Genomic DNA, 27,080 nt, shown 5'->3' on the forward strand with positions numbered 1-27,080 from the left:
TTTACACTCTCACCAATAATGTAAGAGGGTCCTCTTTTCTCCACACCCTCTCCAAAATTTATTATTTGTAGACTTTTTAATGATGGCCATTCTGACCAGTGTGAGGTGATACCTCATTGTAGTTTTGATTTGCATTTCTCTAGTAATTAATGATGAGCAACTTTTCATGTGCCTACTGTCCATCTGTATATATTTTTTGGAGAAATGTCATTTAGGTCTTCTGCCCACTTTTTGACTGGGTTGTATTATTTTTGTTATTGAGTTGTATGAGCTGTTTGTATATTTTGGAAATTAAGCCCTTGTTTGTTGAATCATTTGCAAATATTTTCTCCAAGTCTGTAGGCTGTCTTTTCATTGTGTTGATGGTCTCCTTTGCTGTGCAAAAGCTTTTAGGTTTAATTAGGTCCCATTTTTATATTTTTGCTTTTATTTCTATTGCCTTGGGAGACTGACCCTAAGAAAACGTTGGTATAATTTATGTCAGAGAATGTTTTTTGCCTATATTTTCTTCTAGGAATTTTATGGTGTCATGTTACATTTAAACCTTTAAGCCATTTTGACTTTCTTCTTGTGTATGGTGTGAGCGTGTGTTCTAACTTCACTGATTTACATGCAGCTGTCCAACTTTTCCAACAGCACTTGCTGAAGAGACTGTCTTGTCTCCATTGTGTATTCTCACCTCCTTTGTCTCAGATTAATTGTCCATAAGTGTGTGGGTTTATTTCTGGGCTCCCTATTCTGTTGCACTGATCTATATGTCTTTTTTTTGGTGCCAATACCTTGATGTCTTGATTACACTAGCTTTGTAGTATTGTCTGATGTCTGGGAGGGTTATCTCTCCTGTTTTGTTCTTTTTCCTCAGGATCACTTTGGAAATTCTGGGCCTTGTATGTTTCCATATAAATTTTAGGATTATTTGTTCTAGTTCTATGAAAAATGTCATGAGTAATTTGATAGGGATTGCATTAAATGTTTAGATTGCTTTTGGCTGTTTTAACAATATTAATTATTCCAATCCAAGAGCATGGTGTATCTTTCCATTTCTTTGAATCATCTTCAATTTCAAAAGAGAACTATTGTTTTTGAGATGATAAAAGGAAATATTACATTAAAAAGGAGACACAAATATCTCTTCTCATGGCTAGGCATTCATACTAAATTTCATATTTCCCATAGTAGGTGCCAAAACATTTAGAACAAATTCCAAATGATCGATATTTCTAGTCTCACATTCTGTTTGTAAGGGATATTAAAGGGCCATGAAAGCTACTGTTTGCCTTTGTGAGTCATTGTCTTTTTTCACTGTCCTTATCAAATGTATTATGTCTTTGTTAGTAATGACATTTAATATTGTCTGCTTAATTACCTTAAAATTTTTATACAAAAATACAGATTTTACATTATGATTTGAAGCAGCAAATTGCACATTCCCTTCTCTCCCTCTTCCACACAACTCCCCTTCCAATCTTTCCCTTCATTTTTATTGTAATAGCTTTAATAATAGAGTCCACATCTTCATTTTGTTCTACATCAGAATTGTGCCTTTGTTTTAATGTTAAAAAGTTCATATTTAATTCATAAACTAAAAAAAAATCAGCTCTATTATGTTGTAGGCAGAAAAACATTCCTCTAAATATGCCTGTGTCCTAACCTCCAGAACCTGTGATAACATAAGGTTACATGCTATACTTGGGGTCCAAAAGACCAACCTTAGTCTCAGTGATTTGCTTGTAGAATTCACAGGACTCAGATACTGTTATACTCCTGGTCACAGTTTATTACATTGAAAGGATATAGATTAAAATAAGCAAAGGGAAAGATACATGGAACAAAAGTCAGGAGAAAGAAAGCACAACGTTTCAGTTGTCTTCTCACAGGGGAGTTACACAAGACACATTTTATTGTCTCAGCAATGCTGAATGAAACATATTTTAAGTGTTACCCATAAGAAAAGTTCAACTGAATCTTAATTTCCAAAGTTTTTATTTGGGAGTCACTCACATAGGCAGGTAGTACTAGCATGACTGGCTCCATCAACTCAGACTCCAGATGCCCAGATTAAAATCAGCTGGTCACCATAAACCACACTGGCAGCATAAACTAACCAAACTAGTATGTGTGATCCAAGGCCTTAGGCACACCAGCACATTCATACCAGGTTGAATCCTCCGAATCAGAGGTCAGTTCCCAGAAGCTGGCCAAGGGGAAGTCCTGAAAATGGGATTTTTCTTGCTAATGTGCAGGGTTTGCACAACCCAAGATGAGTTAAACTTTGCTTGCACACATGATAATAGAGAAATAAAGTTGCACATAGAATCAAGCTTGAGATGGGAAGATTATTCTGTATTATCTGGGTAGGACAAAAGTAATCACAGATTTCCATACAAATGGCAGAGGGAGGCAGAATAGAGAGAACCAGAGAAATAGTAGCAGGAGATGGACTAAACCTGCTGTTGGTGGCTTTGACAATGGAGAAATAGAGCCATTAGCCAAGGAATGTTGTTACCCTCTAGAAGCTGAAATTAATAAGAAAATTAATTGGCCCCTAGAGACACTAAAAGGAATGTAGCACAGCCTTGACTGTAGCTAGTGAGACCCATTTTGGACTTCTGGTCTCCAGAGTGATAAGATAATATATTTGTGTTGTTCTAAGCCACAAAGTTTGTGATAATTTGTAGCAGTAGCAATATGAAACCAATATATACTATAAATAAAGTAAAAAAATATTTTATTTATTTAAAGTTATTATTTATATAGGTATCATTGTAAATCTTGCAACCTACATATAATTGTCTAATACATGAATTAAAATGTTACATTAATATGTAGAAAATTTATTCTATATTAATCAATTTTTTGACAGCAACTAGATCAGCAATGTATTTGTGTTTAATACCATAGTAAAAATAATGCATGTGTTTGACATGCATAATAAAATAAACAATAACGTATTACACACTGCAATGGTTAAAGTCAAGTGTATTCCTATCAAAACAATTAAAATGCATTTAATGGATATAATTATTTTATAATAATTATTTTTTAAATTTAAATTTATATTACTTTAAAAAAATCTTTTATTTCAGTAATACTGTACACATTATCAAGTGCTCAATAGTTACGCATGGTTCATGGAAATAGAATTAGCCAACAAAGTAGAATATTATAGGGAAAAGTTGTAAAAGAGTTTGAATTGGACCAAAAGGGTTACTGAAAACTAATGGAAAACTCGTTATTATCTATGGCAACGTTATCTATGCCTTTCATTTTCTGAGTTCATTTACTACTCTATAAGTTCTCTAAAATTGAAAATAACACAAACAATTCAAATAGAAATAAACTGTGTTTAGTAGAATGAAATTTTAAAGGGATTTTTCTATTTGTAAATTTATTTCAGACTACTTTTTGTCTATATATGTGGTTCTTTGGATTCTTCTTTGAGCCAGTTGTAATATCTCACTGGTCACTTCATTAATTAATGAGGTGAATAAGCTCTTTGACAGTAAGTCATTATATATTATTGTAAGTCACAGTTTTGTCTTTAAAAATATTTTAAGAATTTATAAATGGAATTAGAATTTACTTGGGAAAATTACAGAACACAGATTTTATCATTTCTGAACTACCCTAAGAAAATAAACTTTTCAAGATGATAATGAGGCCATATAGTGATGATTGGAACATGACATTCTTTTAATGCTCTTATAGGGTGAATGTCATTTTCAGCTTCAGGGTCAATACAACTAAAGGAAAGACAGACTTTTTTGGAGTGTTGAATATTTTCTGTTATGATTGCCAATATTCATAAACATAGCAGGTATGTTTTATTTTCTATTACAAAGAAGCATAACTAATACAGTAAGTTTCAAAACATAGTATGATAGTTTCCTACAGTCAAGGTAAAAATGTCCCACTTATGTGATGACTTAAACAACAGATATTATCTCATAGTCCTGAAGACTAGTCTGTGATAAGGTCTTGGTGTAGTTGGCTCCTTCTAAGGGCTGTAAAGAAGAATATGTTCCATGTCTCCTTCATAAACTTCTTGTAAATTGCTGGCAATCTTTGGTGGTCCATGGCACCCTGATCTCTGCTTTCCCTTTTTATAAGGAAACCAGTCATATTGGATTAGGGGCCCGACTACTACAGTGTAAACTTTTCTTAACTAATTAGATCTGCAATGACCCTATATCCAAATAAGATCACATTCTGAGGTACTGGGGGTTAGGACTTCAATGTATAAATGTTGGGGGACATGATTCAACCTATAACTAATAGAAACATAGAAGACTGCTACCACATATAAACATGCATATAGTGAAAACTCATCAGTAGTCTACCAACCAAAGGTAACCATGATTCACATTTTGATGCATTCTTTACGTATTTGTTGTGATATGATATATAATTATATTAAACAAAAATATTTTTGCACATATTCTTTGTCTTTTTTAAATGCAGTACTGTGGCATTTTAAAAATTGATCTATGAAGAATCCTTAATGCCTCCATAGACACATCTGCTTAGCCAATTACCTATTGCTGAATGTTTCTGCTGTTTCAGGAGTTTAGATTCTATAAATACTATCAAAACTGACACCTTTGTATACTTCTGTAAGTATCTCTGATAATTTTCTTAGAAAAACAGGTCCACAGAATGAAATTGACAGATATAAACATTGTAAAAAGTATCAATATTATATCACATTTATTGAGTATATAATATGGGACAGGTATTGTTCTAAAGATTTTATTCAAACTAACATGTTTAACCTCACAATGTCCATTTGAGTGCAGTATTAATACTATTTCCATTCCTTGTATGGGGGGGAAGCTGAGGAAAACAGAAATTCAATAATTTGTCCAAGATCATACAACAGGTATGTGACAGAGTTGGATTTCTTTTTGAACCAAAACCACCTATTTCTAAAGTGTGGGATTTTAATCACTTTATTAGCTGTGTACATGATGTCAGGTTGTATACGTACTTAATTTTTCCTTATCAGCAAAGTCCTAGTGACCAATTTTCCCAGGCATCCTTCACATGGTTATTATACATTTTTGTTTGGGTTTTTTGGGGGTTTTTTTGTTTGTTTTTTTGTGTGGTACATGGGCTGCTCACTGCTGTGGCCTCTCCCGTTGCAGAGCACACGCTCCGGATGCGCAGGCTCGGCGGCCATGGCTCACGGGCCCAGCCACTCCGCGGCATGTGGGATCTTCCCGGACCAGTACGAACCCGTGTCCTCTGCATCGGCAGGCAGACTCTCAAACACTGCACCACCAGGGAAGCCCATGTTATACTTTTTAATAATTGCCAATTTCAAGGGTAAAAAATCATACCATAAAATAGACTTATTTTGCATTTTATTTGATGATTTCTGAAAATGAAAGTTTGTAAATACAGAATATTTATTTTTCAATTGCTAATTATCTTTGAGTTACTGAACTACTTTTCTACAGTAATGCAAAATTATAAAATAAGTCATATTTTCTTTAAAGCATTTCTCTTATTCTCTATATTTAGTTTTGTCTCTCTACCCTCAATTATCTGGTTGTCCTCAGGCCAGTTCCAGGTTTCAATGAGCTCACCAATACCAACTTTTCTTAAAACTTATACTTCCCACAAGCAGGTCTACATTTTCTGGTTATTCTCTTCTTCCAATTTCTTGTAATCAGCCAGAAACAAGGACACAAATAAGCAGGAAAACTCATTTCCTTTTAGAGAAATACCCTGCTAATTCTTTACTCAAAAAGTTACATTTTTATCACACAAAAAAGCATTTGTAGTAATGATTCTTGAAGTATTAATTTTTAACATCTTTATGGAGTATAATTGCTTTGCAATGGTGTGTTAGTTTCTGCTTTATAACAAAGTGAATCAGCTATATGTATACATATATCACCATATCCCCCTCCTCTTGCATCTCCCTCCCACCCTTCCTATCCCACCCCTCTAGGTGGTCACAAAGCACTGAGCTGACCTCCCTATGTTATATGGCTGCTTCCCACTAGCTATCTATTTTATATTTGGTAGTGTATATATGTCCATGCCACTCCCTCACTTCGTCCCAGCTTACCCTTCCTCCTCCCCATGTCCTCAAGTCCATTCTCTATGTCTGCACCTTTATTCCTGTCCTGCCCCTAGGTTCTTCAGAACCATTTTTTTTTTATGTTCCATATATATGTTAGCATACGCTATTTGTTTTTCTTTTTCTGAGTTACTTCACTCTGTATGACAGAACCTAGGTCCACCCACCTGCACAGTCTCCGGATGCGCAGGCTCAGCGGCCATGGCTCATGGGCCCATCCACTCCATGGCATGTGTGATCCTCCCAGACTGGGGCACAAACCCGTGTCCCCCTCATTGGCAGGCAAACTCTCAACCACTGCACCACCAGGGAAGCCCCACCATATGTCTTTTGATTGGAGAATTTAGTCTATTGACTTTTAAAGTGATTATTGATAGGTTTGTAAGAATGGCCATTTTGTTACTTATTTTCTCATTGCTTTTGTAGTTCCTCTCTGTTCTTCCTTCTTTTAGTTTCTTCCCTTCTGGGTTGATGATTTTCTTTACTGGTATACTTGTGTTCCTTTCTTTCCAGTTTTTGTGTATATATTTTAGGCTATGATTTGTGGTTAGAAGCAGGTTCATTTACGTTGACCTGTGACTATATATACTTGATTTAAACTGGTAGGCACTTAAGTTCACACACCTTCTGAAATATGTACATTTTTTATTCCCCTCCTCCACATTTTGTGTTTTTGATATCATATTTTACATTTTCATGATTATCCCTTAACTGTTTATTGTAGTTACAATTGATTTTATATATTTTTTTGTGTTTTAATCTTTGGACTAGTTTAATTAAGTAGTTGATCCACAGCCTTTACTATATATATATATATATATATATATATATATACATATATATATATATGTATATATATATATATATATATATGTATATATGTCCTGACTAGTGGGATTTTTCCTTTCCTGTAGACTCCTACTTTTTACTGTGCTTATTCTTTCCCCTTAGAGAATACCCTTTAACATTTCTGTTAGTGTTGGTTTCATATTGATGATATGTTTTAGTTTCTGCTTGTCTGAAAAGTTATTTATCTCTCCTTTAATTCTGAATGAAAATCTTGCTTGGTAGAGTATTCTAGGTTGTAGGTTTTCCCTTTCAGCACTTTAAATATATCATGCCACTCCCTTCTGGCCTGCAAAGTTTCTGCAGACAGATCAGCTGATATCCTTATGGGGATTCCATTTTATGTGAACTATTGTTTTCTCTTTTGCCTTTAGAATTTTCTCTTTATCTTATTTTTGTCATTTACATTATGATACAAATTAATGTGGGTCTCTTTTGTTGTATCTTGTTTGGGACTCTCTGTGCTTCCTTTATCTGGATATGTGTTTCTTCTTCAGGATTGGGAAGTTTTCAAGAATAATTTTATCAAATACATATTTGACCCCTTTCTCTCTCTCTTCTCCTTCTTGGATCTTTATAATACAAATATAGGTATGCTTGTCCCAGAGAGACCTTAAACTGTTCTCACTTTTTAATTTGTTTTTTTCTTTTTGCTCTTCTGATTGAGTAGTTTTGATTATTCTGTCTTCCAGATCACTTATGTGTTCTTCGGTATCACTTAGTGTGCTTTTTATTCCTTCTAGCAGGGTTTTAGTTTTATTTATTGTATTTTTCAGTTCTGACTTTAAAAAAATATATTTCCTAGTCCTTGTCAAAATTCTCACTGTGTTCATCTATTCTTTCCCTTAGTTCAGCTAACATTCTTATTACTAATGCTTTCAACTCTTTATCTGGTAAATTATTTATCTCTGTTTCATTAGTTGATTTTCAGGGTTTTTTTCTTGTTCTTTCATTTGAAGGAAATTTCTCTTTTTCCTCATTTTGCTTAACTTTCCCTGTCTCTATTTATTAGGTAAAACAGTTACCTATCCTAGTCTTGAAAGTGTGTTCTTGTGTGGGAGCATCCTTATACAGTCTGTGTGTGCCATGTGTCTTTGGTGGGAGAGCTGGATTGGAAGTGAACATGATTTGCATCTTCCCCCAGGTTGTGCTGGAACCTATCATCTTTTTAGGAAGTGGGACTAGAAATAAAGGGGCTGGAGCCAGAATCAAATGTGATCCAGGGCTTCTCCTCTTCTCAGTGGCCAACACCACCTGATCCCAAGTTGGTGGAGCATAAGCCCTAGGTTCTGGCCTAAGCTGCTTCTCTTTCCTCCAGGTGTGTGTTCTCTTCCTCCCCACCAGTATTGGCATCTAAAAGGAGCACTGCCACGGCAATAGGGGCTGTAGTAAGCACATGGAGTGGGTCAGGGTCCTTTGTGAACTCTCCTTGGCAGCAGCAGCCTCAGCCGTTGCCCTAGTGGGGAGCTGTGCCACAGAGCAAGAGGTACCAGAGCACACTCTACAGAAGTCCTGGCACCAGTAAGAGCTCCATCCCACTCCCCATCTTCTACATCAATTAAATAGAGTAATTGCTGCTTTTATCCTGTTCAGATGCTGTGTTGGTTCTGTGTCAGCTTCTTCCGTCACAACTGCACACTCTAGTTGGCTATAGCAGCCTTTGCCCTAGTACAGAGCTGTACTGTGGATCAAGAGGGCTGTATTGAGTGCTTGGTTTTGGCTGGGGTGTGTACTGGGGTGGTCGTGGGAAACCAGCCAGAATCCTGGGCAGTTTCAATCTACTTCTTCTGCCTTGTTGTGGGATTAAGCAAGATTGGGAACACTTCATGAGAAAAGGCTAGGTTTCTTACAGCCCCACTGTCAGTCCCACAGTTTTTTAAACCAGCTAAAGGCACTAATTTTCCAGGTTTTGGACCTTAGGCCTGGGGTGCCTAGTATGTGTCTGAACTATTCACTCCCCAAGGAGGATCTCTGAGCCAGTGCAATTCCCCTCTCCTCTTCTGTGTCTCCTCCTAGAGGAGCAGGTCCTGACCTGATCACTTCTCTTCCCTTCCTACCCACCTCTGTGTGGATCTTTCTTACAGCCTTGATAGTATAAGAATATTTCTGCCAGTTTCCAGTTTGTTTCATTAAAAATTGCTCCACATGTAGATGTGTTTTTGGTGTGCACATGGGAGAAGGTGAGGTCCACATCCTTCTACTCTGCCATCTTGATCTTCTTTCCCACAAATCTTTACCCAGTTAATATTTTTCAGAAGTCAATAAATTAGGAGTTTGAGGTTAATGTATACATGCTACTATATATAAAATAGATAAACAACAAGGACCTACTGTATAGCACAGGGAACTTTACTCAGTGTTCTGCAATAAGGGGAAATAATCTGAAAAATAATGGATATATGTATATGTATAACTGAGTCATTATGTTGTACCCCTGAAACTAACACATTTTAAATGAACTAAACCCCAATATAAAATAAAAATTAAAGAAAATTAAAGTAAAAGAGAACATTGAAAAAAATCATTGCATTCAAAACTAAAGATAATACATATAATATTATCGTTTTCACTTTTCCAACTTTTTGTTCTTTTAAGCATGGAATTCTTTTCTCTGTTCCTGATCAAGTATAAAAATAGACATTAACTGTTTGGGAATAAGTCTTTAAACCCACTGAGAAATTCTTTATAATGGTATCCTGCTTTCACTAGTAAATTGAATCATACTGTGATGACTATAAGAAGAAGAACTTCCATCAAGTAGATGAATTTAATCTTTAAAAAGAAGCTCAGTTTGATAATTATTAAATCCACCTTAAATTAAAACAGGACCACACATTTTTGCCTCAACAGACTTAATTCAAAATAGATTTTGAACAAAATACATATGTCATGATTTGGTTTGGATGACAGGTATAGATAATCTGCTTACATCCACATGTCAAATACATATGGACCTTTATTTACATGGATAGTCTTCACTTTTCAAACTATTTTGAAACTTTGTAGATTTTCATTTTGATAAAACATCATAAAACTAAGCCTTTGTACTCTGATGTAATATACAAATTTAAAATATATTTTACTATGTATGAGAGTATTTTGAAAAGACAAAAATAAAATAAACATCTTACTAAGAGAAAGGACTTGAGATTAAAAATGTCCTTAATAGTTTTGTTGTTGTAAAATAAATATTCTTCTTATATATTTCTTATTTTGTGAACCATATAGTGTACATCATAATTACTTACACATCCTTTTCTATGGTTTCTGTTTTCGTAAAACTAAATAAAATCTTTAAGCTTTTCTGAGATAAAGAAGAAAATCACCAGACAATGATATTCTCAACAAGATAAGAACTTAAGCTAGGTTGAACTGACAAACTACAGTGAATCTGTGCAATAGAAGTAAGAGGTGGCCCAGTTGGAGTATTTGGATTTTAAATGCTGAAACTCAATATTCAATCTCTGAATGTGTGTGTGTTTTTTATGTGTGTGAGCATATGAGGAAGTGTATGAACTGCCTCCCTCTGACTCCTATTCTGAGATTTTATCCACAAGCACTCTTTTTTATTTTATTTTATTTTATTATTATTTTAACATGTTTTATTACAGTATAATTTCTTTACAATGTTGTATTACTTTCTGCTGTAGAACAAAGTGAATCAGCTATATGCATACATATATCCTCATATACACTTCCCTCTTGTGTCTCCCTCCAACCATCCCTATCCCACACCTCTAGGTGGTCACAAAGCACTGAGCTGATCTCCCTATGTGATGCTGTTGCTTCCCACTAGCTATTTTACATGTGACATGTGTACATGTCAGTGCTACTCTCTCACTTTGTCCCACCTTACACTTCCACCTCCCCATGTCCTCAAGTCCATTCCCTACATCAGCTTATTTATTCCTGTCCTGCCCCAAGGTTTTTCAGAACCATTTTTTTTCATTCCATATATATGTGTTAGCATATGATATTTGTTTTTCTCTTGCTTACTTACTTCACTCTGTATGACAGACTCTAGGTCTATCCACCTCACAACGAACAGCTCAATTTCATATCTTTTAACAGCTGAGTAATATTCCATTGTATTTATGCACCACATCTTCTTTATCCATTCATCTGTTGATGGACATTTAGGTTGCTTCCATGTCCTGGCTATTGTAAATAGTACTGCAATGAACATTGTGGTACATGTCTCTTTTTGAATGATGGCTTTCTCAGAGTATATGCCCAGTAGTGGGATTGCTGGCTCATATGGTAGTTCTATTTTTAGTGTTTAAGGAACCTCTATACTGTTCTCCATAGTGGCTGCATCAATTTACATTCCCACCAACAGTGTTGGAGGGTTCCCTTTTCTCCACACCCTCTCCAATATTTATTGTTTGTATATTTTTTGACAATGGCCCTTCTGACCTGTGGTGAGGTGATATCTCATTGCAGTTTTGATTTACATTTCTCTGATGATTAGTGATGTTGAGCATCCTTTCATGTGTTTATTGGCAATCTGTATATCTTCTTCAGAGAAATGTCTATTTAGGTCTTAGAAATGTCTATTGAAGTCTATCTCATTTTTGAATTGGGTTGTTTGTTTTTCGATATTGAGCTGCATGAGCTGCTTGGATACTTTTGAAATTAATCCTTGTCAGTTGCTTCATTTGTGAATATTTTCTCCCATTCTGAGGGTTCTCTTTTCATCATGTTGATGGTTTCCTTTGCTGTGCAAAAGCTTTTAAGTTTCATTAAGTCCCATTTGTTTATTTTTGTTTCATTTCTATTTCTCTAGGAGGTGGTCCAAAATGATCTTGCTGTGATTTATGTCATAGACTGTTCTGCCTATGTTTTCCTCTAAGAGTTTTATAGTGTCTAGCCTTACATTTAGGTCTTTAATCCATTTTGAGTTTATTTTTGTATATGGTGTTAGGGAGTGTTCTGATTTCACTCTTTTACATGTAGTTATCCAGTTTTCCCAGCACTACTTATTGAAGAGGCTGTCTTTTCTCCATTGTATAATATTGCCTCCTTTGTCATAGATTAGGTGACTGTATGCACATGGGTTCATCTCTGGGTTTTCTATCCTGTTCCATTAATCTATATTTCTGTTTTTGTGCCAGTACCATACTGTCTTGATGACTGTAGCTTTGTAGTATAGTCTGAAGTCAGGGAGCCTGATTCCTCCAGCTCTGTTTTTCTTTCTCATGATTGCTTTTGTTATTCAGTGTCTTTTGTGTTTCCATACAAATTGTGAAATTTTTGTTCTAATTCTGTGAAAATGCTTTTGGTATTTTGATAGGGATTCTATTGAATCTGTAGATTGCTTTGGGTAGTATAGTCACTTTCACAATGTTGATTCTTCCAATCCAAGTACATGGTATATCTTTCCATCTTCTGTATCATTTTTAATTTCTTTAATGAGTGTCTTACAATTTTCTGCATACAGGTCTTTTCTCTCCTTAGGTAGGTTTATTCCTAAGTATTCTATTCTTTTTTTTTTTCAGTGGTAAATGGGAGTGCTTCTTTAATTTCTCTTTCAGATTTTTCATCATTAATGTATAAGGATGCAAGAAATTTCTGTGCATTAATTTTGTATCCTGCTACTTTACCAAATTTGTTAATTAGCTCTAGTAGTTTTCTAGAATATTTATTTTAAATGTACATATTAAATTAACTTTTGCAAGCCTACAAAAGATTAGAACACTGCTAGGTGCCAAATCAAATTAAAGTTCACATTTTCCAAAGGCCTTCTCCCATCATTTTTACCAAAGTGAAGTTTCTGTCTACAGCATGTAATGCATATAAAATGGCATCAGGCTCACTTCTGAATATGTTTGCTTAATGTACAATTAGCCATTGCCATCTAGGAAAAATGACCTTCACAAAAGAAACATACCTCTGCCAACAGAGGCAAAACATTTCAAGAAATCAATGTATATGGCCAAATGTTACTTATGATAATTCAGCCACACAAGACATATAGGCTCCTTTATTTTTAAAGTTTTATCACAAATCTGGAGAGTTCAAAAAAGCTCATTATGCTAAATATCATGGCATTTATTTACAGGAAGACATAGTATTGATAGATAATATATAATAATATTAAGTGGGATCTCACATTTCTAACTGAAATTTAAATATCTTGAGACTAGTTGCAAGACTAAGTTCATAATTATTATTTAGTCTACCTCTCTGGATTCATCATCTACCAATCCTTGAAACATAACATGCCTCAGTTACAATGTCATTATTTCAATATTAGTGACAATCTTTCATATGTATTTGAATTTACAACTTTTCCTTTAGTATAGAATGGCTTTACATCTCTTTCTTTCCCTATTGAATTCTTATCAATATTTTAAAATAATAACCTGAAATTTTACTCTTCAGTGTAATCTTGAATTTGTTTTCCAGGAATGGCCTTTAAAATTCTTCATTATCCTTTTATATCACATTACTCTTCTAGTCCTTGAAGTATAATTATTGGTTAATATTTCCAATCTACCATATTGCCTGCCATCCAAAGTGTAAGAATTTATGTCTACATGTATTTTTTTCTCTCAGTCTGACTCATTATTTTCTTTTTCTCCTTTTTTCCCCCAGACTTCCACTGAGTACTGTAGAACATGTCTTATGATTTAAGATAAATGAATTGACGCTGGTCAATGTCAAAAATTAAGTGATTATCTTGTTTTTATTTCATTCTTTTTAAGACTATGAATGATGAAAAATAACCTCCAATAACATACATACTTCATGTATCTGAAATCTTCCTCTTGGAACAAAGAAATCAGGATATAGCAGGGAGTGAGTGAGGTAGAAAAAACTGAGAGGTCAAGGAAAAAAATAGAAATGGAAGGAGATCAACATGTGAAATAAGCCTACAGACACACTTTTAAAGTAAACACGCTTACTGCAGCTCCTATTTCAACAATTACCAAATTATTCTTTAACCACACCTGGACCTGTCAGGCTATACTTCTTAACTTTACACCTATATCTCTAGTTATATATTCATTAATTATCAACAACTTTTCTTTCTACTTCCAACTCTAAGCCAAGGGTCTGTCACATCAACCAGAAAGTTTCTGGTGTTATCAATTCTCTTTCCCCTATGTCATTCTATTCTTCCAAACTTTGATGTGGACATGAAAATTAAAAACTCAGTAGACAGGCAGCTTTCTCTGTATTTGTACTTAGATTATTGAGTAGAAAGGAATATAAAATCATAAAACTATATAGAAAGGAGTCACCACCCTATGCGGGTCCTCATTGTCTTAACTAAAATTTACCTATTTACCTGCACATTTCTTTCTCTCTCCTTCTTTTTAAAGGCATTTTCAAAAATTTTACTCTCTTCAAATCTTTACCAACTCCACAATCTTGCAGTCCACTTCTGCCCTCAGAATATTATTTTGCCACCAGTAAATTGAAGTCAAATTGATTTTTAATAGTGTTGCTAAAATGAATACAAGCTGGGTTAAAGTCTATGAAAGTAGAACACAAGTTATGACTTTGCAAATATAAATGTCAGATAAATTTTGAATATATGATATATAAAATAGGCCAGAGAAGGAATAATTTTTGGCCAAGAGTTTAAGTATCCTGTTCAAGAATGAAATAAACTACTATAATCAAGTTTAGTTCACTTTTGAGAGCTTTTCTACATATATCATGAACATGGAAGATTTTAAGCCATTCACTGTTTTCTGAAAGCTCATTCATATAGATATGTTATTGCACAGAGTTTGCTTAGTTAGCTCATCCAGTTTGCACTATTAATTCTATTTCTCCTTTCCAGATACAATTCAAAGTTCAACTCTATCATTAAGCCTTGTCTACAGAAGTAATGGTTGTAAAACAGGTGAGAGAAATATGGACATATTATGTGAAACACCCATTAAAAATAGTACCATCTGTAAGGACTTGATTCCCAGTCATGGCTTTAACAAAATTTATATTTCAATGCCCCTCAAATCATTATCATCAGTTAAATTATCTACAATGAGCCCCACTGTTGTCAATCCAGCTATCCCTTTGTATTCCCACCTATATATCTCCAAGAAACACCAAACTCAACAAATAAGAGAGCAAGTTTATAACTTCCTCTCAGTAAATTTTCTCTTCTGGAACTAGCTTTCTCTTCAAAATATAAAACAAAGTTTCAGTGGGTCTACTTTAAAAAATTTAAAGAACTTGTCAATGGTTATAGGATAAAGACCAAAATCTCTGCTAGGGTTTTGTATGCTCTGGCCACTCTTTCATTTTCTAATTTTATCTCATACCATGCTTCCCTTTGTTCTTGGTGCTGCAGTCATACCAACCATTTTAATGGTCTTCTAATGTTCATGCTTACTTCTATTTGAGGTTCATAATAAAGCTACTCCATCTGGAATTTTTTTTTTTTTTTACTGTAACCTAAGTTGTTGCTTTCTTAAAATCTTTCAGGCAACATCACAAGTAGCCGTTTTTAGGGAAGTTTTTTCCAGAATTATAAGGCAAAATCACTCTTTTTTATAAGCACTGATAGAATCATGAAAATACAGTTATTTCCTTCAAAGCACATTAATTGTATGATATATATTCCCTCTAATGAATAAATATATGTCCCTCTTACACTATAATCTCCCAAGGACAAGGACTAATATGTTTTTTGCTTATCAGTGTACCACCTGTACTGAGCAGAGTACTAGGTCCATGAGGTTGCTGAATTAATGTTAGAATATGCTTTAAGAGAAACCAAGAGTAACACAGCTGCTTTGAATATAAAAATAAGTCTCAAGGAAATAACACTTTATAAAATTAAAGCACTTTGAAAAGATGAATTAATTATCTAGACACTATTTTGAAGTATATAAAATATTAACTCTAGTTATAATTTGAACCCTGGTAAGAGTAGAAAATTTTAAGTAAGTAACAAAACCCTCAAATTTCCTTAATTATTTTCCCCACTTAGTAGCTAGTGTCTTCCATTAATTATAATTCAACAATCATTTCACCTTTGAAAGTACAGGACATGATAACAAAATTCAATATACTGTCAAGTAAATTTGAAAATGATACATAAAAGCTGTGGCTTTACTAGACTTCTTAGGAGACAGCTCTGTCTGTACATAAGATCAGGAATAATTTTACTTCTATGGCATTGATCAGTTATTTTCTGTGAATGCTGTTAATTGTCAGTATTTTTCTTTGTGTTGGCTACTGGAAAGTGTATGAACAAATCATTAATTAAGTTAAATAATTATATAGGTTTTCATAATGCATATTTTGCATTAGTCTAATTCTTTTTTATTTTTTTGTATTTATAGTCTTGGTTTTCCTAGGATTTTCTTTCTTTTTCAATATGTTAGTTATGTATTATTTAGGTATAAACCATTTTACAACATTTCTGGAGCAAACACAAACATATGTACATATTAACAGATAAAATAAATCACATGGCATCAGTACATATATTAAAACAGATATTGCAGCATAATTGGGAACCATATATAATCAATTCTCATTATATTTACATGAGACCAAAGGAGATGAGAGAGTTCTGTTTAAACAAAAGTGTTGCTTTGACCATGTGGCAATAAAGGCAGATCCTCAGCAATTGAACCCATAGAAGGGACAATAGTATTGGACATTTTAGTCAAGAATACATGTGAGTGGTTGATCAACCATTATATCCATTATATCCATAACCCATTCCACTTGTCTTTATGTAAACAGTATAATGAATAAATAATGAATAAAATGATAAAATTATTGTATTAATTCTTAGTCAAAAGGTATCTTGAAAAAAATAAATGCATAATTGTTGTAATTTTTAAACGTTGCTTTAAGTTTTTTAGAATTGGTCATAAAATCATACCTAATTTTTAAAAACACAGCTTGTTTTCAGTTATATATAAACTTACGTCAAGACTTCTCTCTACTCTTTAGTCGTTTGTTAATTTATGGACCTGTCCTCTATTTCCTAATCCTAACCGCTTGTTCAGTTTTCAAAACACTTATCCTGCCCTGAATAGTTTACTGGATTACAAATATGATTTTCATTTTTTATACATATACATATAACTATTGTTTTTCAGTCTTTTCCCATATAGGTTATTACAGAGTACTAAGTAGAGTTCACTGTGCTATACAGTTGGTTCTTGTTGATTATCTATTTTAAATATAATAGTGCATATATATTAATCCCAGCCACCTAATTTATCCCTCCCCTCACACCTTTCAACTTTGGTAACCATAAGTTCTCTTTCTAAGTCTGTGAGTCTGTTTCTGTTTTGCAAATAAGTTCATTTGTATCATTTTTTACGCCACATATAAGTGATATCATATGACGTTTGTCATTCTCTCTCTGACTTACTTCACTTAGTATGATAATGTCTAGGTCCATCCATGTTGCTACAAATGGCATTATTTCATTATTTTCAATGGCTGAATAATATTCCATTGTGTATATGTACCACGTCTTCTTTTTTTTCTTTTCTTTTGCGGTATGCGGACCTCTCACTGCCATGGCCTCTCCACCGCAGAGCACAGGCTCTGGACACACAGACCCAGCGGCCACAGCCCACAGCCCCAGCCACTCCATGGCATGCGGGATCCTCCTGGACCTGGGCATGAACACGTGTCTGCTGTATCAGTAGGTGGACTCTCAACCACTGTGCCACCAGTGAAGCCCCCACGTCTTCTTTATCCATTCATCTGTGAGGGACATTTAGGTTGCTTCCATGTCTTGGCTATTAGAAATTGTGCTGCAATGAAAACTGGGGTGCATATATCCTTTCAAAGTATGGTTTTCTGCAGATACATGCCCAGGAGTGAGATTGATGAATCATACGGTAGCTCTGTATTTAGTTTCTTAAGGACCCCCCATACTGTTCTGCATAGTGGCTGTACGAATTTACATTCCCACCAACAGTGTGGTAGGGTTCCCTTTCTCCACATCCTCTCCAGTATTTATTGTTTGTAGGCTATTTGCTGATGGCCATGCTGATGTGTGTGAGATGAGAGCCCATTGTAGTTCTGGTTTGCATTTCTCTGATAATTAGCGATGTTGAGTATATTTTCATATGCTTTTTGGCCATTTGTATGTCTTCCTTGGAGAAACCTCTATTTAGATCTTCTGCCAGTTTTTTAATTGTTGTTTTTTATTTTTTTTTTAAATGTTGAGCTGCATGAGTTGTTTGTATATTTTGGAGATTAACCCCTTGTTGGTTGCATCATTTGCAAATATTTTCTCCCATTCCGTGGATTGTCTTTTTGTTTTGTTTATGGTTTCCTTTGATGGGCAAAACCGTTTAAGTTTAATAAGGTCCCACTTGTTTATTTTTGTTTCTATTTTCATTACTCTGGGAGACGGATTGAAAAAGACCTTGATGCAATTTATGTCAAAGTGTGTTCTGCCTATGTTTTACTGTAAGAGTTTTATACTATCCAATCATATATTTTGGGCTTCAATCTATTTTGAGTTTATTTTTGTTTATAGTGTTAGAGAATGTTCTAAATTCATTCTTTTACATGTAGCTGTCAGTTTTCCAGCATCACTTATTGAAGAGACTGCCTTTTCTCCATTGTATAGTCTTGCCTCCTTTGTCATAGATTAATTGACCATAGGTGAGAGTGTATATTTCTGGGATTTCTATCCTGTTCCATTGATCTACATTTCTGTTTTTGTGCCAGTACCATACTGTCTTGATGACTGTAGCTTTGTAGTATAGTCTGAAGTCAGGGAGCCTGAATCCTCCAGCGCTGCATTTTTTTCTCAAGATCACTTTGGTTATTTGGAGTCTTTAGTGTTTCCATACAAATCTTAAGATTTTTTTCCTAAATCTATAAAAAATGCCATTGGTAGTTTGATAGGGATTGCATTGGATCTGTAGATTGTCTTGAGGAGTATAGTCATTTTGACAATATTGATTCTTCCAATCTAAGAACATGGTATATCTTTCCATCTGTTTGTGTCATCTTCAATTTCTTTCATCAGTGTCTTATATTTATTGTAGTACAGGTCTTTTGCCTTCTTAGGTAGGTTTATTCCTAGGTATTTTATTCTTTTTTATAAAACGTTAAAATGGATTGTTTCCTTAATTTACCTTTCTGTACTTTTGTTGTAAGTGTATAGGAATGCAAGAGATTTCTGTGTATTAATTTTGTATTCTTCAACTTTACCAAATTTATTGATGATCTGTAATAGTTTTCTTATAACATCTTTAGGATTTTCTATGTATAGTATCATGTCATCTGTAAGCAGTGACAGTTTTACTTCACCTTTTCCTATTTGGATTGTTTTTATGTCTTTTTCTTCTCTAATTGTCATGTCTATGACTTCCAAAACTATGTTGAATAAAAGTGGCAAGAGTGGATTTCCTTGTCTTGTTCCTGATCTTAGAGGGAATGCTTTCAGCTTTTCACCATTGAGTATGATGTTAGCTGTGGGTTTGTCCTATATGGGTTTTATTATGCTGAGGTAGATTCCCTGTATGCCCACTTTCTGGAGAAGTTTTATCATAAATCGGTGTTGAATTTTGTCAAAAACTTTTTCTGTGTCTATTGAGATGATCAAAAGGTTTTATTCTTCAATTTGTTAAAGTGGTGTATCACATTGAGAGATTTGTGGACATTAAAAAATACTTGCATCTCTGAGATAAATCCCACCTGATCCTGATGTATGATCTTTTTAATGTAATGTTGTATTTGGCTTGTTAGTATTTTGTTGTGTATTTTTGCATCTATGTTCCTCAGGTATATTGGCCTGTAACTTTCCTTTTTTGTGTGACTTTTGTCTGATTTGGTATCAGGATGATGGTGGCCTCATAGAATGAGTTTGGGAGTGTTTCTTCCTCTGAAGTTTTTTGTAATAGTTTCAGAAGTATAGGTGTTAACTCGTCTCTAAATGTTTGATGGAATTCACCTGTGAAACCATCTAGTCCAGGGCTTTTGTTTGTTGGGAGTTTTTAAATCACAGTTTCAATTTCAGTATTTGTGATTGGTCTGTTCATATTTTCTATTTCTTCCTGGTTCAGTCTTGTGAGATTGTACCTTTCTAAGAATTTGTCCATGATTTTCTAGTTTATCCATTTTATTGGATCATGGTTGCTTATAGTAGTCTCTTATGGTCCTTTGTATATCTGTGGTGCCAATTATAACTTCTCTTTTTTCATTTCTAATTTTATTGATTTGAGTCCTTTCCCTTTTTTTCTTGATGAGTCTGTCCAAAGGTTTATCAATTTTGTTTATCTTTCCAAATAACCAACTTTTAGCTTCATTTATCTTTTCTATTGCTTTCTTCCACTGTATTTCATTTATTTCTGCTCTGATTTTTATGATTTCTTTCCTTCTATTAACTTAGGATTTTGTTTATTCTTCTCTCTCATTGTTTTAGGTGTAAGGTTTAGTTGTCTATTTGAGATTTTTCTTGTTTCCTGAGGTAAGATTGTATTCTTATAAACTTCCCTCTTAGAACTACTTTTGCTGCATCCCATAGGTTTTGGATCATTGTGTTTTCATTTTCATTTGTATCTAATTATTATTTTTTTATTTCACTTTTGATTTCTTCAGTGATTCATTGGTTACTTAGTAACATATTGTTCAGCTTCCACGTGTTTTTGTTTTTTACAGTTTTTTCCTTGTAGTTGATTTCTAATCTCATAATGTTGTGGTCAGAAAAGAAGCTTGATATGATTTCAATTTTCTTAAATTTAACAAGGCTTGCTTTATGGCCCAACATGTGATCTATCTTGTAGAATATTCCATGTGCACTTGAAAAGAATGTGTATTCTGATGCTTCTGGATGGAATTCTCTATAAATATCAATTAAGTCAATCTTGTCTAGTGTGTCATTTAAGGCCCGTGTATTTTTGTTGATTTTCTGTCATGGTGGTCTCTCCATTGATGTAAGCAGGATATTAGAGTCCCCTATTATAATTGCATTATTGTTGATTTCTCCTTTCATGGCTTATATATTGATGTGCTCCTATGTTTGGCACATATATTTACAATTGTTATATCTTTTTCTTGGATTGATCCCTTGATAATTATGTAGCATTCTTCTTTATCTCTTATAACAGTCTTTATTTTAAATTCTACTTTGTATGAGTATTGCTACTCTAGCTTTCTTTTGGTTTCATTTTGCAAGGAATACCATTTCCCATCCCCTCACTTTGTCTGTATGTGTTTCTAGATCTCAAGTGGGTCTCTTATAGAGAACATATATATAGAGAGTGATCTTGTTTTTGTATCCATTCAGCCAGTCTATTTATTTTGGTTCAAGCATTTTAATCCATTTCCATTTAAGATAATTATTGATATGTATATTTTTATTGCCTTTTTGTTAATTGTTTTGGATTAGTTTTTGAAGGTTTTTTTTTCTTCCCTTCCTCTTTTGTTCTCTTCTCTTGTGATTTGATGAATATCTTTAGTTCTGTGTTTGGATTGCTTTTTCTTTTTTTGTATGTATATCTGTTTTAGATTTTTTCTGAGGTCACCATCAGGTTTTAATATATTTTTGATTGTTTTAACTTGCTTATCTTAATTTCAAATGCATTTCAAATATCCTGCATTTGTACTCTCATCTATGATTGCTGTTTTTTTGATATATTTGTGTGTGGATGATTTCCTACTTTTACTGCATATCTGCCTTTATGGGTGAGCTTTCCCATTCACAATTTTCTTGTTTCTAGTTGTGACCTTTTCTTTTCTGCCTAGAGAAGTACTTTTAGCATTTGTTGTAAATCCAGTTCGGTGGTGCTGAATTATATTACCTTTTGCTTGTCTATAAAGCTTTTGATTTCTCTCTTGAATCTGACAAAAGCCTTGCTGGGTAGAATATTCTTGGTAGTAGCTTTTTACTTTCATCACTTTAAATATATCATGCCACTTCCTTTTGGCCTGCACAGTTTTGGCTGAAAAATCAGCTAATAACCTTATGAGGATTCCCTTGTATGTTATTTGTTGCTTTTAATATTTTCTCTTTTTCTTTATTTTTTATCAATTTGATTCATATGTGTATCTGTGTGTTCCTCCTTGGGCTTATTCTATATGGGATTCCTTGCACTTCTTGGATTTAGGTGACTATTTCCTTTCTAGTGTTAGGGAATAGTTCAGCTATTATCTCTTCAAATATTTCCTCTGGTTCTTTCTCTCTCTTCTTTTCTTCTTCTGGGACCTCTACAATGTGAATGTTGGTGCATTTAGTGTCGCTCCAGAGGTTTCTTAGACTGTCCTCATTTCTTTTCATCTTTTTCTTTATCCTGTTCCACTGCAGTAATATCTACCATTCTGTCTTCCAGCTCACTTATCTGTTCTTCTGCCTCATTTATTCTGCTATTGATCCTTTCTAGTGTGGTTTTCATTTCAGTTATTTTATTGTTCCACACAGTTTGTTTGTTCTTTATAACTTCTAGTTCTTTGTTAAACATTACTTGTATCTTCTCGACCTGTGCCTCCATTCTTTTTATGAGACCTTGGATCATCTTTACTATAATTACTCTCAATTCTTTTTCAGGTAGATTACCTATCTCCACTTCACTTAGTTGTTCTTCTGGGAATTTATCTTGTTCCTTCATCTGGAACATATTCCTCTGCTATCTCATTTTGTCTAACTTTTGGTCTTCATTTCACAGGCTGCAGGATTGTAGTTCCTTTTGTTCCTAGTGCCTGCCCACTGATGAGTGGAGCTGAGTCTTGGCCCTCTGGTGGGCAGGGTCATGACAAGAGATGTGTTTAGAGACATCTATAGGCTCAGGAAGACTTTAGACAGCCTGTATGCTGATGAGTGGTGCTGTGTCCCTGCCCTCTTTGTTGTTTGGCCTTAGGTGTCCCAGCACTGGAGCCTACAGCCTGTTGAGTGGGGTCAGGTCTTGGTGTCAAAATGGTGGCCTCAAGGAGAGATTACACCAATGAATATTTCCCATTACCTCTGCCACCAGTGTCCTTGTTCACACAGTCAGCACCACCACTCCCTGCCTCCCAGGAGACTCTCAAGACCAGCATGTAGGCCTGACCTAGGCTCCTGTGAACTCATTGCTTTTCTCCTGGGTCCCAGTACAAACAACACCTTGTGTACCCTCCAAGAGTATATTTTCTTTTTCCCCCAGTCCTGTGGAGTTCCTGCAATCAAGTCCCACTGGCCTTCAAAGCCAAATGCTCAGGAAGCTCCTGCTCCTGATGCCAGATTCCCAGACTTGGGAGCCTGACAAGCAGCTCAAAACTTTCACTCCTGTGGGAGAACCTCTAAGGTATAATTATTTTCCAGTTTTTGGGTCACCCCCAACATGTATGAGATTTTATGGTGTCATGAATGTGCCTCTGTTACCATCTCATTGTAGCTTCTTCTTTGCCTTTGGATGTAGAATATCTTTTTTGGTAGGTTCCTGTCTTTTTTGTCTATGGTTATTCAGCAGTTATGTGATTTTGATATTTTCATGAGAGGAGGGAAGCTCAAGTCCTTCTACTCCACCATCTTGTCTCCCTCAAAAATATAAAAACCCCTTCGCTTAGCATTCCAAGCATCTTTGGCTCTAACCTCACCCTTTCCTTCTAATATTCTCTATATTTCAAACAAACTAGACTAAAATTGATATTCAAATACACCTTTAACATTTCCATACTGTTATTTGTATGCAAACTTTCTCCTTATTTTGTTGCATCCAACTCTACCTGAAATCCTATGGACTTTGATACATAATTTAGATATCACTTTTATAAAGCCTTCACACATTTGCTGAACTGTAAATAACCTCTTCTGCTATTCCTCTTTATCCATATCCTTATCTTTTGTTACCTAAGCACCATCAGCCAAAGTATGTTTGATCTTTATGTGCTACTTTTCTCATTTTTTTTAACTAAATTCTTTGAAAAAGTTACCAGAATTTATCCTTTTTTGTTTCTCTCAGAAAATCTAGAGCAGTCTTCTATAGACAGTCACCCAACACATGTTGAATTAATTGTTTGATACTTACAATGCCTGTCAAAATATTGAAAAAATGTTGAGTTGCATTAATTGTATCTCAGGGGTGATGCAAAATTTCCTTATTTTTCCCACTAAACCATATTTAAGATATGGCCTTAGGAGGATTATGAAATAATGTTAAGAAAGCAAATTTTTGAGCAGCTGAATTTTAGGAGATGTCATTGGCCTGTACTGACCCTAACACCAGGAGAGTCAAACAATGATTTATGGATATAAATTATCAGATTTTATAAATAAAAAAAGATTGTAAGGATTTCTCCTATTATCTACATTTTCTCCTTCAAACACCAATACTAAAGACAAATAAGAAATCTTTGATAGAATCTTGCCAAGGACTTTGTCTCTTTTAATATTTCAGGATGAAAACCAAAATTAATGATTTGGATAATGTTCTTTAAAACAATAAATTAAGTGAATTTTACATAACAAGAATCTGTTTTTTGTCATGGAAATAATGGACTAGAGGTAGAGTTTTCAGACATCAACTGGAGTAATGAAAAGCTATTATGCAAATATATGGCTAGGTACTGCTAAAATACTTTGAGGAGATTCAACACAGGATATGGGAGTATTGCAGGTTCAAACTCTTCTTCCTATGATTCAATTCTGTTTTAAAACCACATACCTGCATAATAACAAATGTTATTTCATAACAAGGTAAAAAATTATGAAAGCTTGTATGTGGTAATGCTGGGAGATGTAGGTGAATATACACTATTTTCCAGATGTGTGACCATCATGGCCCAGATATCTTTAGTAGTTTCTCATGGCACAGGTATTAAAAGTGACATTTAGGTCTGAGGAATATCAAATTCTCCTTGTAGATCTCTAAACATAACAGGCTATGATTTGAAGTCAAATGAGAAAATAATAAAACATATAATAAAAATACACATAATAAATAATGTTAAATAATAAAAATATCCTAGTTCTAAATCTACAGTTTGAATAGAAATTCCACTACTGATATTAAGTGTAGTAGAATAAAAAGACTGTAACAATCTGCAGTATAAAAACAAGAGGATTCTCAAATAAAGACATTGAATGATAATTGTTTACTTTGTAATTCAGAAATATAATAAATAAAAGATTCCTGTTTCTTAAAATATGAACCAATAACATGTCATGAGGATTTACATTCCTAATCCTCTTACCCACAGTTCAATATCAATATTCTGAGATAGTGAGTCATATATGCAAATTCAGATATTCCTTTTAAGGCAAACTAATTTTTATTATCCTACACATCTATCTTGACAGAAATGTGTAAGAAAAAATGACTATGACTTCCAAAATCAATGCACCATTAGAAATGGAGGTGACAGCTTGAATATATGGAAGTTTAAAATTGATGATTAAAATGAAGAAGTACACCCTGTGAATAGGAATACTGCTGTCTTTCAGAAACTACCATTGCAGCATACTTAGTAGGAGTAATGGTTCTTTAATATATTTTTTAAATCTAAAAGGTATCATTGTATTTTCTGTAAATTATCTTTGAATCCTCACAGAAATTGTATTGATTTTTTTCAAAAGAATTTAAAGACAATAAACTGAATAGAAGAACAGAAATAGAGCATTCTAGTTTTCCCTGGCATTATTTCAAATCAGTCCAGAAGCAACTGAAAGTTTCAATAAGAAAAAATAAAATAAAATTAGCAGAGGTTGTGTGTTATTAGCACCAGTTAATGAAAGTTCTATTCTAATAACATCTAATTACATAGAGAGGCAGAAAATATGATGATAATAATTAGAGTAGAAAACACTATATTGATATGCTCAGAACAGTGAAATAAGAACTGGAGAAACTACTTTCCCATTTTTATTAAATCATTTACCTTAAAGTGTATTCAGTAAAATGTGGGACAGTTAGTCATGGAAAACATGCAAAATCAGAATCTGTGGGATAATTAGTGTAGAAAGGATAATTCCAAGTCCATCTTGTTGTAAAATTGTTGATATCACTACCAATCATTATTTATGTAAATATAAATTAACAACATTAAACAAAGACTGAAATCCCTTTCTGTTCTATTGTTAAATACATACAAGTAAAACAGAAATATAATAATTATATTATAATAACTCATTTAATGTCCATAGAAGAATGTCTCACACATAGCAAATACTAACAAATATCAGCTATTATTATCAATATTATTATTAGTGCAGTTTCTGTTGTGGTTTTGTTGTTGTTATCACTTAAACTTATTGCCCCAAAATGTTAACAATGAAAACTGTAAAAAGTACACATATTCATTGATTTTAACTTCAATAAAAAAAATGGTAAGATGCAAACTCCTTTCCTCCTCCTTTCAAATCACTGCCGTCACTTACCTAATCTTAACGTCTTCTATATGTCTCTGGAAAAGAGGTGACTCAATTTTTTTTTAAGGCTAATCTCATCACCTATGCTTACAATTCTAGCATGCTAGCTTTTTCGGATTATATTCTATTAATGTTCTCAATTCTCTGTTGAACCTTTAATTCCTCCCTCTCCATCTCTTGCCCATATGTGATGTCCATCAAAAATGCAAATGTGAACTTTGGATGCAATTATAGTTATATAATATTTAGGAAAAGGAATCATTTTTTCCTTTTAGTTATAGAATTGAATTCAATTATGAAAACACTATTTTAAGAGAGATACAGACATAGATAAGATTGGAAGCTGAAGGAAAAAAATGCCGTTAAATATGTTTAAATTAAGTTACATTTAATCACAATGGGAAATATGTGTCAGGCACAAGTCTAGACACATATGATACAGTGACATAGAAGGCAGAACTGCCTATTTGATAAAGTTTAAATTTTAGTGTGGAATAATTAAAATGAAGAAGGCAAGCAAATGATTCAGTTGAACTGAAATAGTGATAGGTGTTTTGAAGAACACAGAATAGCAAAATATTCAGAAATTACATGAGGTGGTTAGGTAGTGGAGTCAGAGAATACATAAAGAACAGAATTTTTTATATGAATGGAAATTTTAAGAATGAACTATGTTTATTGGACTGGGAGAAATTCTGGTATCAAGTTAATTATAAGGATTTGAAGTTTGAAAGTTGAGATATTTTGTGTTCCCCTAGAGTTTTTTTTTTTAACTCTAGAATAATGATCACATAAGAAAATATGTAATTTGAGAGGTATATGATTTAAGAAGAAATTAATTTCATCACACTTCTA

The sequence above is a fragment of the Monodon monoceros genome, unplaced genomic scaffold (assembly GCF_005190385.1).
Source record: "Monodon monoceros isolate NGI ecotype Baffin Bay Population unplaced genomic scaffold, NGI_Narwhal_1 Contig661_ctg1, whole genome shotgun sequence".
Taxonomy (NCBI): domain Eukaryota; kingdom Metazoa; phylum Chordata; class Mammalia; order Artiodactyla; family Monodontidae; genus Monodon; species Monodon monoceros.